This window comes from Rana temporaria, chromosome 2 (assembly GCF_905171775.1).
Source record: "Rana temporaria chromosome 2, aRanTem1.1, whole genome shotgun sequence".
Classification (NCBI taxonomy): Eukaryota; Metazoa; Chordata; class Amphibia; order Anura; family Ranidae; genus Rana; species Rana temporaria.
This window is the reverse complement of record NC_053490.1, coordinates 304,133,538-304,147,988: the sequence shown is the minus strand read 5'-3', so window position 1 is coordinate 304,147,988 and position 14,451 is coordinate 304,133,538.

The window sequence follows — 14,451 nt, the reverse complement described above, 5'->3', positions numbered from 1 at the left end:
TGATCAAATAAATCCAAGATTTCCATTACCCTATAATATCACTGGGGAGTGACATTATTTTATCTTTTGCAATTGTTAAAATTTAACATATTAAAACATTTAAATTATTTTAAATTATTTTATGTACATCATTTGTAAATGCAGTAAAAATATTAAAGTATATTCATGTGTCTTGGATAGTAATAATAAATAAATTATGATCAAAAATGGTAGCAACTATGTGGAATCAATATATCTAAATAATAGGTTAAGGTATAGCCTAAATATCATAATCAATCCGAGACATTTTAGACAAGCCTTTTAATTTGTTTGTTTTTTGACAAGGTAGTAGACAGCAAGACCTGACCATAAATTAGGAAAAACTATGCAAAAAGAGTATATATTTAATTTAAGGTAACAATAGCTGTCAGGCCTCGTACACACGGCCGAGGAACTCGACGTGCCAAACACGTCGAGTTCCTCGACGAGTTCAGCCCTGAAGCTGCCGAGGAGCTCGGCGGGCCGAGTTCTCCCATAGAACAACGAGAAAATAGAGAACATGTTCTCTATTTTCTCGACGAGTTCCTCGGCGGCTCCATCGGGCCGAAAGTGTACACACGACAGAGTTTCTCGGCAGAATCCGGCTCTGACCGAGTTTCTCGCTGAATTCTGCCGAGAAACTCTGTCGTGTGTACGAGGCCTTAGATGTCCTTTGTCCAATACCTGCAATTTAAAGAAATGTTTGGACTGTCTGTGGAGTAAAAATTACTAAAAAAAGGCTCAGAGAATCTAAGTTAAAATAAATGTTATTTGCTGGATTGGCTTTTTTAAATCTATTGCCAATATTTCTCAGCATATTGGGCCAAATTCTCAAAAACGCCGCCTAACTTAACTTTCAGCAGTTAAGTTACACAGGCGTTAAATTTCTACCTAAGTGCCCGATCTTCAAAGCACTTACCTAGAAATTACACGCCGTGTAACTTAAGTGCCTCCGTCGCAAGGCGGTCGTCTTCTCGAGGGGGCGATTACAACTTAAATGAGGCGCGCTCCCGCGCCGGCCGTACTGCGCATGCGTGTGACGTAATTTTCCCGACGTGCAGCGCGCGAACGTAATTTACGCCGGGCTTTGTGGATTGCGACGGGACAATAAAGTTGCAACGGGTAAAAAAAAAAATACGCGCCGGGAAAAAAAATTCAAATTTAAAAAAAAAAGCGCGGCGATCGAAAAAAAGGTCTGGTTTTACATGGTGGACTAACTTTCCACATTGTAAAACCAGCCCTAATTTTGCGCAAGCAAATCGGAACTTACGCAGAAACCACAATGCTTAAAAGCTTTGTGGATCTGCTTAAGTCCTCATTTGCATACGCAAAGCGGCATTTCAATGAGAAATGCCCCCAGCGGCGGATGCGGTACTGCATCCTAAGATCTGACAGTGTAAGTGTCTTACAGATGTCAGATCTTCTGCTTAACTTTGGAAAAATCCTTTTGAGGATCGTTTCCAAAGTTAGGCACAGAGATACGCAGGCTGAACAGCAGTTCCGCCTGCGTATCTCTTTTGAGAATTTGGCCCATTGTACACAGCCCAATGCATGCATCTGGGATATATTCACATAGGGTTTCTTTGCATACTAAGTTTAAGTATATATTGTGGCAGCTCTTTCCCAACAACCACCATCAAATGTTTTTGGGTACCACTGAGCTTTTGAGGGAACCCAACACAAAATGATGATCTAATGTATTTCTTGTTTTTTTCAGATAGTAGTCACCTCAAGGCATGGATGTACTTTACATCTGTTGACAACTTTTTTTTCTTGGTTGCTAAAGTGGTTCTAAAGGCAGAAGTTGTTTTACCTTAATGCATTTTTTTGCATTAAGGTAAAAAACCTCCTGCAAGCAGCTTCTCCCTCCAGCCCCCCTTATACTAACCTGATCCCGATCCAGTGAGGTGCACGTAATGAAATGGCTACCTCGGCTCTCTCCCTCTTGATTGGCTCAGAGACAACAGAGGGAGCCATTGGCTCCTGCTGCTGTCAATCAAAGCCAGTGAAGAGGGAACAGGGATAGGGCCGAGCCACACATCTGTGTGTCTGTGATGAACTCAGAACTAGGTCAATGCTTCCTCTGTCCAGAAATAGCACTATCCAAGACTCTTTAGCCTACCCAGTCACCAGACAACACCAGTCTTGGAGTGGCAAACTACAAACTGCCTTTATTATCATACATGGACACACAGATAAAATAACTCAGAGACTCCCCCCCCCCCCCACCCTTGGAAAAAAGGCGGGTTAAACTGTCCAATGACAATGGACACACAGGCCAGGTGTGTTCAAACTTCTCATCAGTAAACAGTCTTATCAGCAGGGGCTACTGGAGGAGTTCCCTTCCCTCTTTCCTCACAGCAAACACAATTACACATCCCATAAGAGTTGAGGCAGACAGCCACAATATAACAATATAATACAGTCACACCCCAAACTATCACAGCAAGTAGTACACAACAGAATGAGACAACACACACTATATACATATATACAACACTGAGTCTGACTAGCACATATCATAGTGGGGTTCTCATTCACCCTGTGCCCCTATTAGAGACACAGGGTGATGTACACATAAGAGGGTCAGGGGAAGCTGGACATGGAGTTTCCAGAGCTCTCCAGGGTAAGCCCCCCCACCCAAAGTGACCCCTGTCACAGTGTCAATGACACTCGTGAGCACCCTAGAGCAAGCAGCTTTGTTATGGGTGCACTCAGCAGGGGGAAGAGCCAGGAGCTCCAGGGGTTACCCAAGAAAAGGATGATTGGTGCTGCTATGTGCAAAACCATTGCACAGAGTAGGTAGGTATAACATGTTTGTTACTTTTGTAGCACTACCCCCGCAGGGGCTGCTGGTAACTGGCCCTCCTACTCCTGCACAGCCAGGCAACATGCATTCTCCACTTGCATCCAGACACAAGAAGGAAGTCCCTTGGCTTTGTTTTATTAGGGATAACAGCTTGAATGGGTGAAGAAATTCAAGCGATGCCCAACTTGAATCAAAAACTACAACAGGGGACAACTTCCTTCCTCTATGCAGAAGATCCTGGACCACTTTCCTTCCTGTATATACATGCAGTCCTTCGTGTATTTAGTTGCAAAAGTCCATTATAGACTAGGAACTCTCAGCCCTTCTTGGATATAGCACATGAACACGTGAGGCAAACTGCATGCAGGAGTGTATCCCCTAATTGGGTAGATATGCTCTCAGCTACACTGCTTGCAGGCACTACCATCCCCCCTGGCTGCTCTGAAGATCTCACAGGGCAAGGTAATATAAGGGCTTAGCTCAGCAATGTCCTTTTGGAAAGCTTGCTACATATGGCAGACTCTCCCCTTGAATGTCCCTGGGTGTGCTGATGTCCTTCTTGTTCCCACTGATTTTCAGGAAAGATTCCATCTCAAACTGCTCTGCTGAATGGATCCCCCTGAGTCCGCCCCATGCCAGCCTAGACCTAGGAGACCCCTCCTAGGCCACCAACAGTCTCCTCAGCACTCCATCTTCCAGCCGACTTCCCTGCTGCCAAGACTCATGCAAATTTAAAAACAGCTGCCGATCGATATCTAATCGGAACTTGCAGATAATGACTGCGAGTGATGACCGATGCATTCTGGAGGGAGACCACAATAGCACAGCAGGGAGACTATGCAATGTTAGTACAACGAGCTCCTCATCGCCAACATCTTCCCACCAGGTGCCGGTCTTCAGGCAACTCCTTTGGCTGGCACTGAATAAATTACCTCCTGTGCATGAACAGGGGCCATGCATGTTCAGCTTACATGTCATTCTCACAAAAGACTGCGTGCAGGCAGGTAGATGTATTTTACTGCAGAAGAGACATTGCCTGTTCTCAGTCTGTTGTAAAATACCTTCAGTTCCACTTTAATGCATGTCTGTAAAAGAATGTTAAAAGCGGGCAAAAGAATTGAGGCCCGCTTTTTTGGGACTAGGTGGGCCACCTGGCCCCTGTTTGGTGTTCAAGTGGGGCTTAGGTGGTAAAGGGTGTGGTGCAGCCTATTAATTAATGGTGCAGGTGGGAGCGGTCCAATGGGGGTCCAGGGAAGGTTCTGGTTCCCCAGGAAAGGATATTTAAGGACAGCTTAGGGCCCAATTCATCCTCTGCAGCGGTCCCAGAAGAACAGTGTGAAGATCTGCGCTTACCGTGATGGAAGAGCTGATTCGGGGGTTCGTGGAGCGGGCGGAGGGCCGTGGGGGTGAGGCCTGGTTACGACGCTGCCTGGAGATGCCTGTGGAAGAAGACATCCAGCGGGAAGTGGTGGCAGCAGCAGGAGGAGACACACATGGCAGTGGCGGAGCAGCGTGGCCTTCTCCCGGGTGTGTTACACGCCGAAGCATTCCCCCTGAATGGCCAGCAAGAGAGGAGGAGGGCTGACCTATGTCCGGAGTCGGTACGGAGGCGGTCGAAGGTGAGGCGGAGCCCGGCAGTCGGCCGTGGCAGAAGAGGAGGCTCTGTTCGCATGTGCGTGGAGGAAGAATGGCGCTGCCTGCCTTGGCGGGCGCTGGACTTCAGGCGGCGGTTTCCCCTCAGCTGCAGGCTCTGCACAATGACCGGGTGCCGGGCGCTTTGTTTCACAGAATCCCCGCTGGTCCGGCAAGTCAGTCCCCAGCTACTGCGGCGGTGCCGGTGGCAGTGGTAGCAGCTCCAGTCCCAGGTTCCAGGTCTCAGCACCAGTACTGGGTCCGGCTCCGCTAGTCCCGGGTCCAGCACCAATTTCAACACCGGCTCCAGCTGGGCAGGGTGAGTTATTGATGAATACTGTCATGCCTGATATTTTGGTTTACCTGTCTGCTATCTCTGCTGCTCTCAATTCTGTAGGTATTCCTCTCTCTGTGGGTTTGCCTACTTCTAATGCTGCTTCCTCTTCTGTCTCCTGTGCTTTTCCTGCTTCTACTTCCCCTATTGGTGATCTCACTGCTCCCATTTTACAGGGTTTGGTAGGTAGCACTTTGGGCGCAGCGGATGTGTGGTTGACTAGGGAGACGGCGAAGCTGTCGGTACCTGAGATGAGTATGAAAGAGGTTTTGCCATGTGGGTTATCATTTAGAGGGGTCAGTAAAGGATAAGATTTGGGCAGGGGAGATTGTGGATATGTTGTCCCATCTAAGGATTTTCTTTTTAAGACTGAACGGAAAGGGGAGGATAGGCTGGAGGAGGATAGGCGCAGGCTTATTGCTCGCTCGTTTAACAATTGGTTGCAGGCATTTTTTGTTTTTGCCAGCGTACTAGTTGAGAAACGGCCTGAGCTCTGAGCGGGGCCTTTTTCAACACATGGATCATGTGTTGGAGGCCTATAAAAGTTTTGGCGGTTTGGGCTGGTATTTTTATGATGAGTCCTTTTGCCAGAAACTGACAGTGCATCCGTCACTTAGGTGGGGGATGAACGATGTGGGCCTGTGGCTTAATTACATTGTGCCCCAGAAACCGCCTGTGGGTAAGGTGGGCCAGGTTGGCCCAGCTGCTGCGGGGTTGTTGCTTTGCGTTCAACGAGAGTTCTTGTCGTTTTAACGCAACATGCAAGTATAGGCACGAATGCTCAGTTTGCGGAGGGCCCCATCCAATGGTGAAATGTCTCAGGAAGACGGTACCACAGTCTTCGCGGGATATTTTTCCTAAAAGCCTGCATGCCAGTGAGGCTGGAAAACATGCGCCTTTGGTTGGAGTTGTACCCAAACAGGGAGAAGGCGCGTTTATTGACTAAGGTTTTTCGGACGGTTTTCCCCTTTTTTTCAGGAGCAGGGTGTTTGGTAGTGGATAATTTAAAATCCGTGCACCGTTTTCCGGAGGTGGTACGGGAAAAGGTTTTTAAGGGAATAGCAGAGGGGCGGATGGCAGGTCCTTTTTCTGCGCCGCCTTTCCAAGATTTCCAGATTTCCCCAATTGGGTTGGTGCCAAAGAAGGAGCCGAACACCTTCCGTTTGATTCAGCACCTCTCTTTTCCTAATAAGGGTTTGTTGAATGATGACGTTGACGGTGCTTCTTGTTTAGGTGGTTTATGCGTCTGTCATGGTCTTACCTCTCTCCTGTCTCCTTCGTTTGACATGTGCTGGCGGCCATCTTGGTTTCTGGGTCTCTTGTAGCCTTCCACCCTGAGGCTCCTCCTTCCCACTGGGAGGAGCTGGATGCCTGGCTCATATATATAGGAGGTCTGTGGCTTCAGTTCCTTGCTTGGTCCTCCTGTGTTCACATGCTTCTAAGACTGCTGCTGCTTCTGGTTCCGATCCTGGCTTCGTCTGACTTCCCTGCTGGTGTCTGATCCTGGCTTCGTCTGACTTCCCTGCTGGTTCCTGATCCTGGCTTCGTCTGACTACCCTTCTGATTCCTGACCTCTGGCTTCGCAAGACTCTGCTTCGGTTTAACCATCCGTTTGGACTTTTGCTTTACAGCTTGATTTTCAATAAAGCCTTCTTATTTTCACTTATCTCTTGTTGTACGTCTGGTTCATGGTTCCGTAACATTAGGACCAAGCCATGAATTTTGACGGTACAGGGCCATCCTCGCTACCCACGCTGGTTGCCAGACTTGATCAGCAGGATTACCTGTTGGGTCAGTTCGCCGTGGCGTTGCAAACCCTGCTTGAACGCACGGCTCATTTCGCTCCCTTTGCCGATGGGTCGGTTGTCGCTCCTGGGGCCGCTCCTACTGCCGCTCCGGTTGTTGCGCCAGAGTCTACCCCGACACCTGTTGTTGCGCCTGCAGTGTTTCGGGGTATGACCGGTTCTGCCCCCCTTCCACAGCGATTTGGGGGAGAGCCAACTCAGTGCCGAGGTTTCCTTAACCAAGTGGGCATTTATTTCGAGTTGCTGCCACATGCCTTTCCCACTGAGAGATCAAAGGTGGGCTTCTTGATCTCGCTGCTCTCGGACAAGGCCTTGGCCTGGGCCAGTCCTTTATGGGAGAACAACAATCCGGTGGTTGCCGAGTTTTCCGGTTTTGTTGCTTCTCTTCGGAAGGTATTCGATGTGCCGGCTCGCGCCGCCTCTGCTGCGAAGCTCCTTATGTCCGTCAGACAGGGTTCACGATCCGTAGCCGAATACGCCATTGAGTTTCGTACCCTGGCAGCAGAGGTGGGCTGGAATAATGAGGCTCTGGTCGCTGCTTTCTCTCATGGTCTCTCGGATGCCTTGAAGGATGAGGTTGCAGCTAAGGACCTACCAGTGGAGCTCGAGGCTCTTATTTCTTTCCTGATTTTGATTGACACCAGACTCAGGGAGAGACCTTCCTTTAGGGAGAGCCTGCGGAGGCCTCCTAACAGTTTGGCGCCTACGTTTGCTGTCCCACCCATGCCTCCCTCTCCTCCCACGCCTCCTGGGGTTGACTTGTCTGGGGGTGAACCCATGCAGCTGGGGTTTGCTCGCCTGTCCGAGGGGGAGAGGGTACTCCGGAGACGTGAGGGCCGATGCATGTACTGTGGTCTCGGTGGGCATTTTCGGTTGGCATGTCCGAACCGTCCGGGAAACGCTCGCACCTGAGATCCTGTCGGGGGCAGATCTTGGGTGGAGTCTCCTCGTCCCCGGTTTCCCGTGTTGATAAACCACTGATCACTGTTGTCCTCTCCTGGGTCGGGGGCTCGGTGACGACCCAGGCGTTGGTGGACTCTGGTGCTGGTGGTTTTTTCATTGATAGTGAGTTTGCTGGCGCCAATTCCATTCCTCTGCAGGCTCGAGGTTCCCCGCTGGCTCTAGAGGCGATAGACGGCAGACCCCTCCAGCCGTCACACGTGACTCATGAGACCCTTCCAGTGGGGATAGCCATTGGTGCCGTTCACAGAGAGTCGGTCTGCTTCCAGGTTATTTCGTCTCCACACTACTCGGTGGTCTTGGGGTACCCCTGGCTCTAGAAGCATAATCCGACTTTCGACTGGAGATCGGCCGAGATCCTCTCATGGTCACCACAGTGTGGGGCTAGTTGCATCCATGGGCCTGTCAAGTTGTTGTGTACTTCCTCGGACTCTCTGTTGCCTCCTGAATACGAGGAGTACCGGGATGTATTCGATAAGGTGCGCGCAGTTGCCCTACCTCCGCACCGCCCATACGATTGTGCCATAGAGTTACAACCTGGTGCCGTTCCTCCTCGCGGCAGGGTCTATCCACTGTCGGTTGCGGAGAATGAGGCCATGGAGGAGTACGTGATGGAGGCGCTGTCCCGTGGTCACATTCGCAAATCCTCGTCCCCGGCAGGGGCTGGATTTTTCTTTGTGAAAAAGAAGGGCGGTGAGTTGAGGCCTTGCATCGATTACAGGGGCCTTAATCGCATCACGATCAAGAACGCTTACCCGATACCCTTGATTTCCGAGCTGTTCGATCGCCTTAAGGGGGCCACGGTCTTTACCAAACTCGACCTGAGGGCGGCATATAACCTGGTAAGGATCAAGGCGGGCGATGAGTGGAAGACCGCGTTTAACACCAGGACCGGTCATTATGAATCCTTGGTTATGCCCTTTGGGTTGTGCAATGCGCCCGCAGTCTTTCAGGAATTCATCAACGATGTTTTCCGTGACCTGTTGCAGCAGTGTGTGGTGGTCTATTTGGATGACATCTTGGTATACTCTGAATCCATGGAGGCCCACATTCTGGATGTCAAGCGAGTGTTGCAACGGTTACGAGAGAACAAGCTGTTCGGTAAGCTTGAGAAATGCGAATTTCACCGATCCCAGGTAACCTTCTTAGGTTACATAATTTCCGCTGAGGGGTTCTCCATGGACCCTGAGAAGGTTTCGGCTGTCTTACAGTGGCCTCAGCCCAGTGGTCTTCGTTCCTTGCAGCGCTTTTTGGGCTTCGCCAATTATTATCGGAAGTTCATCAGGGACTTTTCCATGCTGGCCAAGCCTCTCACGGATCTGACCAGGAAGGGCAGTAATTCCCAGGTCTGGCCGCTCGAGGCCATCCGGGCTTTTGAGGCCCTAAAATCCGCCTTTGTGTCGGCTCCGATTCTGTCTCATCCCAACCCTGGGTTGCCCTTTGTCCTCGAGGTGGACGCGTCTGAGACGGGAGTAGGCGCCCTTCTGTCTCAGCGTAGAACACCAGAGGGTCCGCTGCTTCCTTGTGGGTTTTACTCCCGGAAACTGTCACCCGCGGAGTGCAACTATCAGATTGGTGACAGGGAGTTATTGGCCATAGTGCAGGCTCTCAAAGAGTGGAGGCACTTGCTCGAGGGCTTGGTGGTTCCGGTTCTCATCCTGACGGACCACAAGAATCTGACCTACCTTTCTGAGGCCAAGAGATTGACACCACGTCAGGCCAGATGGGCTCTGTTCTTGTCACGTTTTAATTACGTGGTCTCCTACCTACCCGGTTCCAAGAACATCAGGGCGGATGCCTTATCACGGCAGTACTCCGAGCTGTCCAGGGAGGAATCTATACCGACTTCGGTCATACCTCCGAATCAGATCCTGGCCGCCATTCGCACCAGCCTGACCTCTCCCCTTGGTGAGCAGATTTTGGCGGCTCAGTCTGGTGCTCCCTCTGGGAGACCCAACGGCAGGTGTTTTGTGCCTGAGGAGTTGCGCACTCGGTTGTTGCGAACCTACCATAACTCCAAGACCGCGGGGCATCCTGGTAAGAATCAGCTGTCCTGGGCTGTTTCACGTCTGTTCTGGTGGCCTTCCCTACGTTCCGACATCGCCGCATATGTAGCGGCATGCTCCGTTTGTGCCCAAAGTAAGTCCCCTCGGCACCTTCCGTTGGGCCTGCTGCAACCCATAGCCACCGGGGAGCGCCCATGGTCACACCTGGGGATGGATTTCATTGTGGACCTCCCTGCATCCCGAGGCCATACGGTCATTCTCATGATTGTGGATCGGTTTTCCAAAATGTGCCACTGTGTTCCTCTCAAGAAGTTACCCTCTGCACAAGAGTTGGCCACGATTTTTGCCTGGGAGGTCTTCCGGTTGCACGGTTTGCCCAAGGAGATAGTGTCGGATCGGGGGAGTCAGTTTGTGTCCAGGTTCTGGCGCGCCTTTTGCTCCCAGTTGGGGATTCATCTCTCCTTCTCCTCGGCCTACCACCCTCAGTCCAATGGGGCCGCAGAACGATCCAATCAGGCCTTGGAGCAATTCCTTCGTTGCTATGTCTCCGATCACCAGGACAATTGGGTTGACCTCCTGCCTTGGGCTGAGTTTGCCAGGAACATGGCGGTGAACTCTTTCTCTGGGACGTCTCCCTTCATGGCCAATTATGGGTTCCAACCTGCCGTGTTACCGGAGGCATTCTCTCCCCAGGATATTCCGGCTGTGGAGGATCACCTTTCCGTCCTACGCGCCTCTTGGGTTCAGATCCAGAAGTCCCTTGAGGTCTCTGCGCAGCGCCAGAAACTCCAGGCTGATCGCAGGCGAGCGCCTGCTCCTTCCTACCAGGTCGGAGACCGTGTATGGTTGTCCACTCGCAACCTCAACCTTCGAGTGCCCACTCCCAAGCTGGCCCCTCGCTTTGTTGGTCCCTTCCGAGTGCTTCGCAGGGTAAACCCGGTAGCCTATGCCCTTGCGCTTCCTCCTGGCATGCGGATCTCCAACGTGTTTCATGTCTCCCTGTTGAAGCCACTGGTGTGCAATCGCTTCACTTCCTCGGTTCCTCGGCCTCGTCCGGTCCAAGTGGGCAATCATGAGGAGTATGAGGTGAGCAATATCCTGGACTCACGCCTGGTCCGCGGTCGGGTGCAGTTTTTGGTCCACTGGCGTGGTTATGGTCCAGAGGAGCGTTCCTGGGTTCCCTCCGCAGATGTCCATGCTCCTGCCTTGCTCCGAGCCTTCCACGCACGCTTCCCTCAGAAACCGTTTTTTGCACCGCGGAGGAGGGGCCCTTGAGGGGGAGGTACTGTCATGGTCTTACCTCTCTCCTGTCTCCTTCGTTTGACATGTGCTGGCGGCCATCTTGGTTTCTGGGTCTCTTGTAGCCTCCCACCCTGCGGCTCCTCCTTCCCACTGGGAGGAGCTGGATGCCTGGCTCATATATATAGGAGGTCTGTGGCTTCAGTTCCTTGCTTGGTCCTCCTGTGTTCACATGCTTCTAAGACTGCTGCTGCTTCTGGTTCCGATCCTGGCTTCGTCTGACTTCCCTGCTGGTGTCTGATCCTGGCTTCGTCTGACTTCCCTGCTGGTTCCTGATCCTGGCTTCGTCTGACTACCCTTCTGGTTCCTGACCTCTGGCTTCGCAAGACTCTGCTTCGGTTTCACCATCCGTTTGGACTTTTGCTTTACAGCTTGATTTTCTATAAAGTCTTCTTATTTTCACTTATCTCTTGTTGTACGTCTGGTTCATGGTTCCGTAACAGCGTCCTTCGACGGCGCATATCAAGTCGGCCTTCCAGCTTTTGCCCATTGCCCCAGATGCTTTCAGCTCGTTGGGTTTTTGTTTTGAAGGTGCATATTATTTTGACAATGGGGTGCTCTTTGTCGTGTACATATTTTGAAATGTTTTCAACTTTTCTGCAATGGGTCATGTGTTTCGAGGCCGGTCAGGACGCAGTAGTGCATTATTTGGACGAATTTTTGTTTGTGGGTCCCGCTGAGTCAGATCTCTGTTCCCGGTTGTTGCAGTTATTTGAGGTGGTGGCAGGACATTTTGTGGTTCCCTTGGCAGGTGAAAAAACTTGTCTGCTGGCGATGTGAATGGAGTTTTTGGGAACTCAGATAGACACGGAGGCCATGGAGTTTAGTCTGCCTGGGGCCAAGGTGGAGAGAATGCGGAACTTTATCACGTTCTTTTTACGCAGGCGGAAGATTCTGTTGAAGGAAATGCAATCCTTACTGGGCCTTCTGGCTTTCGCTTGTAAAGTGATGCCGGTAGGTAGAATTTTTTTGCGGCGTTTGTATCTCGCCATGTCCGGGTTGAAATCCCCATTCACACACATTCGTTTGACAACGGCACTGAAAGAGGATCTGGGGGTATAGGCCGATTTTTTGGGCAGATTTTAATAGGAGGTCCAATTTTCAGTCGGATTTTATCTTCGCACCGGATTTTTATTTATTCACAGACGCCACGGGTTCCAGGGGATTTGGTGCAATTTGGGGGTCTCACTGGAGTTGTGGGGCCTGGACGGAGGCGTGGGTCCTCAAGAAGGCTACCAGAAACATCGTGCTCTTGTAGCTTTTTACCGTACTGGTGGCGGTCGCGCTGTGGTGACAGTTTTTTGCTAATAAGCAGATTTTGGTAGAGACCGATAATAAAGGGGTCCTTTTCGCAGTCAACTGTCTCTCCTCAGGTTCCTTGTTTGTGGTAAAAATCCTGCGTCATTTGTTTTTTTTATGCATAAGTATTAAGTATAACATTTGGAATAAAGCACGGTATACGCCAGGGGTGCTGAAGGTAATAGCTGACTCTCTTTCCTGTTTCCAGATGCAGCGTTTCCGACAGTTGCTTCCGGAGGCGGACGTGGAGGGCACGCGATGCCCAGACTACCTGTGAGAGTTGATTTAACACCGATTTGTGAGGTCATCAGACTATCGGTGGCCCCTCATACATGGGTGGAATATTCTGCCGCATGGAGGAGGTGGGTGTCGTTTGCTGGTAGTGCTGGTTTCACTTGGGACGCGCCCTCTGAAGCGCTATCTTGTCTTTTTTGGTTTCCATGATGGAGCAGTGTTTTTCCTATAGCTACCTGGCAAAGACGTTAGCAGGGGTATCTTTTTTCTTTCGACTAAGGCGGCTCCAGGGTTGCCAACTTTCAGTAAATTTATGAACAGTTTGTAAAATCTGTACATTTTGCATCTGTCCATGAATGTCCATTACAGACATGTAGACTGCATGTCCATAACTGACATTTCATAGACATATGCAACAATTATGGATTTTACAAACTGTTTGCAAATTTTCTAAAAGTTGGCAACCCTGGGCGGCTCCCGCCTTGTTCTAGTTTTTTCTCTGTAAAACCGGCTCTCAAGGGTTACAGGAGGCAGCATTTCGCCCCGGACGGGAGGAGGCCCATTAGTCGGGTGTTACTACGGCGGGTTTGCGAAGCCACGACCGGGGTGTGTTTTACGGAATATGAGGCCGTGCTGTTCCAAACAGCCTTTGTGTTGGCGTACTTTGGAGCCTTCCGGGTCTTGGAATTGCTTCCCGGGTTCCAGAACATGCCCTAGGGGGATGTTGGCTGAGCATGTGCTAGTGGAACAAGCAAAGATCGAAAAGGGACCAATTGGGGCGTGGGAAATGGATTTCGTTATCTGCGGATGCAGATAGTGCATTGTGCCCGGTAGGGGTGGTCAGCCGGTTTTTGTCAGTTCGTCCAAGGGGAGGTGGGCATTTGTTACTGCATTTAAATTTGTCCCCGGTCACTACGTATCAGTTCTCATATGTACTGAAGGGTTGTATGGCACATCTAGGTTTGGGCAATTTGAAATTTTCATCTCCCTCCTTCAGAATCAGGGCGGCGTCTGACGCAGCCGCTCAGGGTCTCCCAGCTTCGGCCATTATGGGTTTGGGTAGGTGGAAGTCCGGTTGTTTCAAACGTTACCTCAGACCTAACCTTCTGTTTTGATTTTTTAGGTTTTCTTCATTATGTATGGATTCTGGGTCACTCTTACATTCACTGGGCACGGAAGCGTGCGGCTCAACTGAGTTATTCCATCAATCTATCGTTACGAATCCTTAACGGTATACTGGAAAGGTGTGCGGGGTATGAAGTGGCACCAGCTGTATTTCCAGTTATCGCAATTGTGTCAGGTTTGGCAGCTTCCCTCGATTCTGGTAGTACATTTGGGTGGGTATGATTTAGGGACCACCAGTACGCTGGACTTATTGTCGGCAGTTAGGAGGGACCTTTATCGGTTTCATTTAACTTCCCCGGGTACAGTCATTATATTCTCAGAGATCATACTTCGCCTGAGTTGGTTATCTTCTCCTCTGCGTATGGTGATGGAGAAAATGAGGAAGAGGGTTAATCGGGCTATTGCAAATTTTTTCCCATCCTTGGGAGGTTTTTCGTATCGGCACGTGGATCTAGAGGGGGGATCCTGGGGTTGTATAGACAGGACGGGGTCCACCTTTCAGATGTGGGTTCCGATATCTTTAACCTAGGGCTGCAGTACAGTATTGAAATGGCCGCGTATGTGGGGTAGGCCGGGCTTGTTGCTCAAGCCCGACTGGTGGGGACGTGTTGGTGATAATACTGTGAAGCTGCCCGAGTTCCAAAAACTGGGCAGAGTTATGTGATTTTATGGTATTATGGTTTAAGAATCACAGTTATGTTGGTTGTTTAAATATGAGTTAAACCAATAAAGTGTCGCGGCCATTTCTGCCAAATAAACTGGTGTGGTTTTCTTGTGTCGTTATGCTGGTATATGGGGATTAAGGTTGGGGGCCGGTGTGGCCTATAGTCCCATGATTGGCTCACATGCGCACATGTTACTTTTGGTAAAATTGGAACATTTGTACACTTGAACAATAGATATGTTTAATATTAACTATAACAATAATGG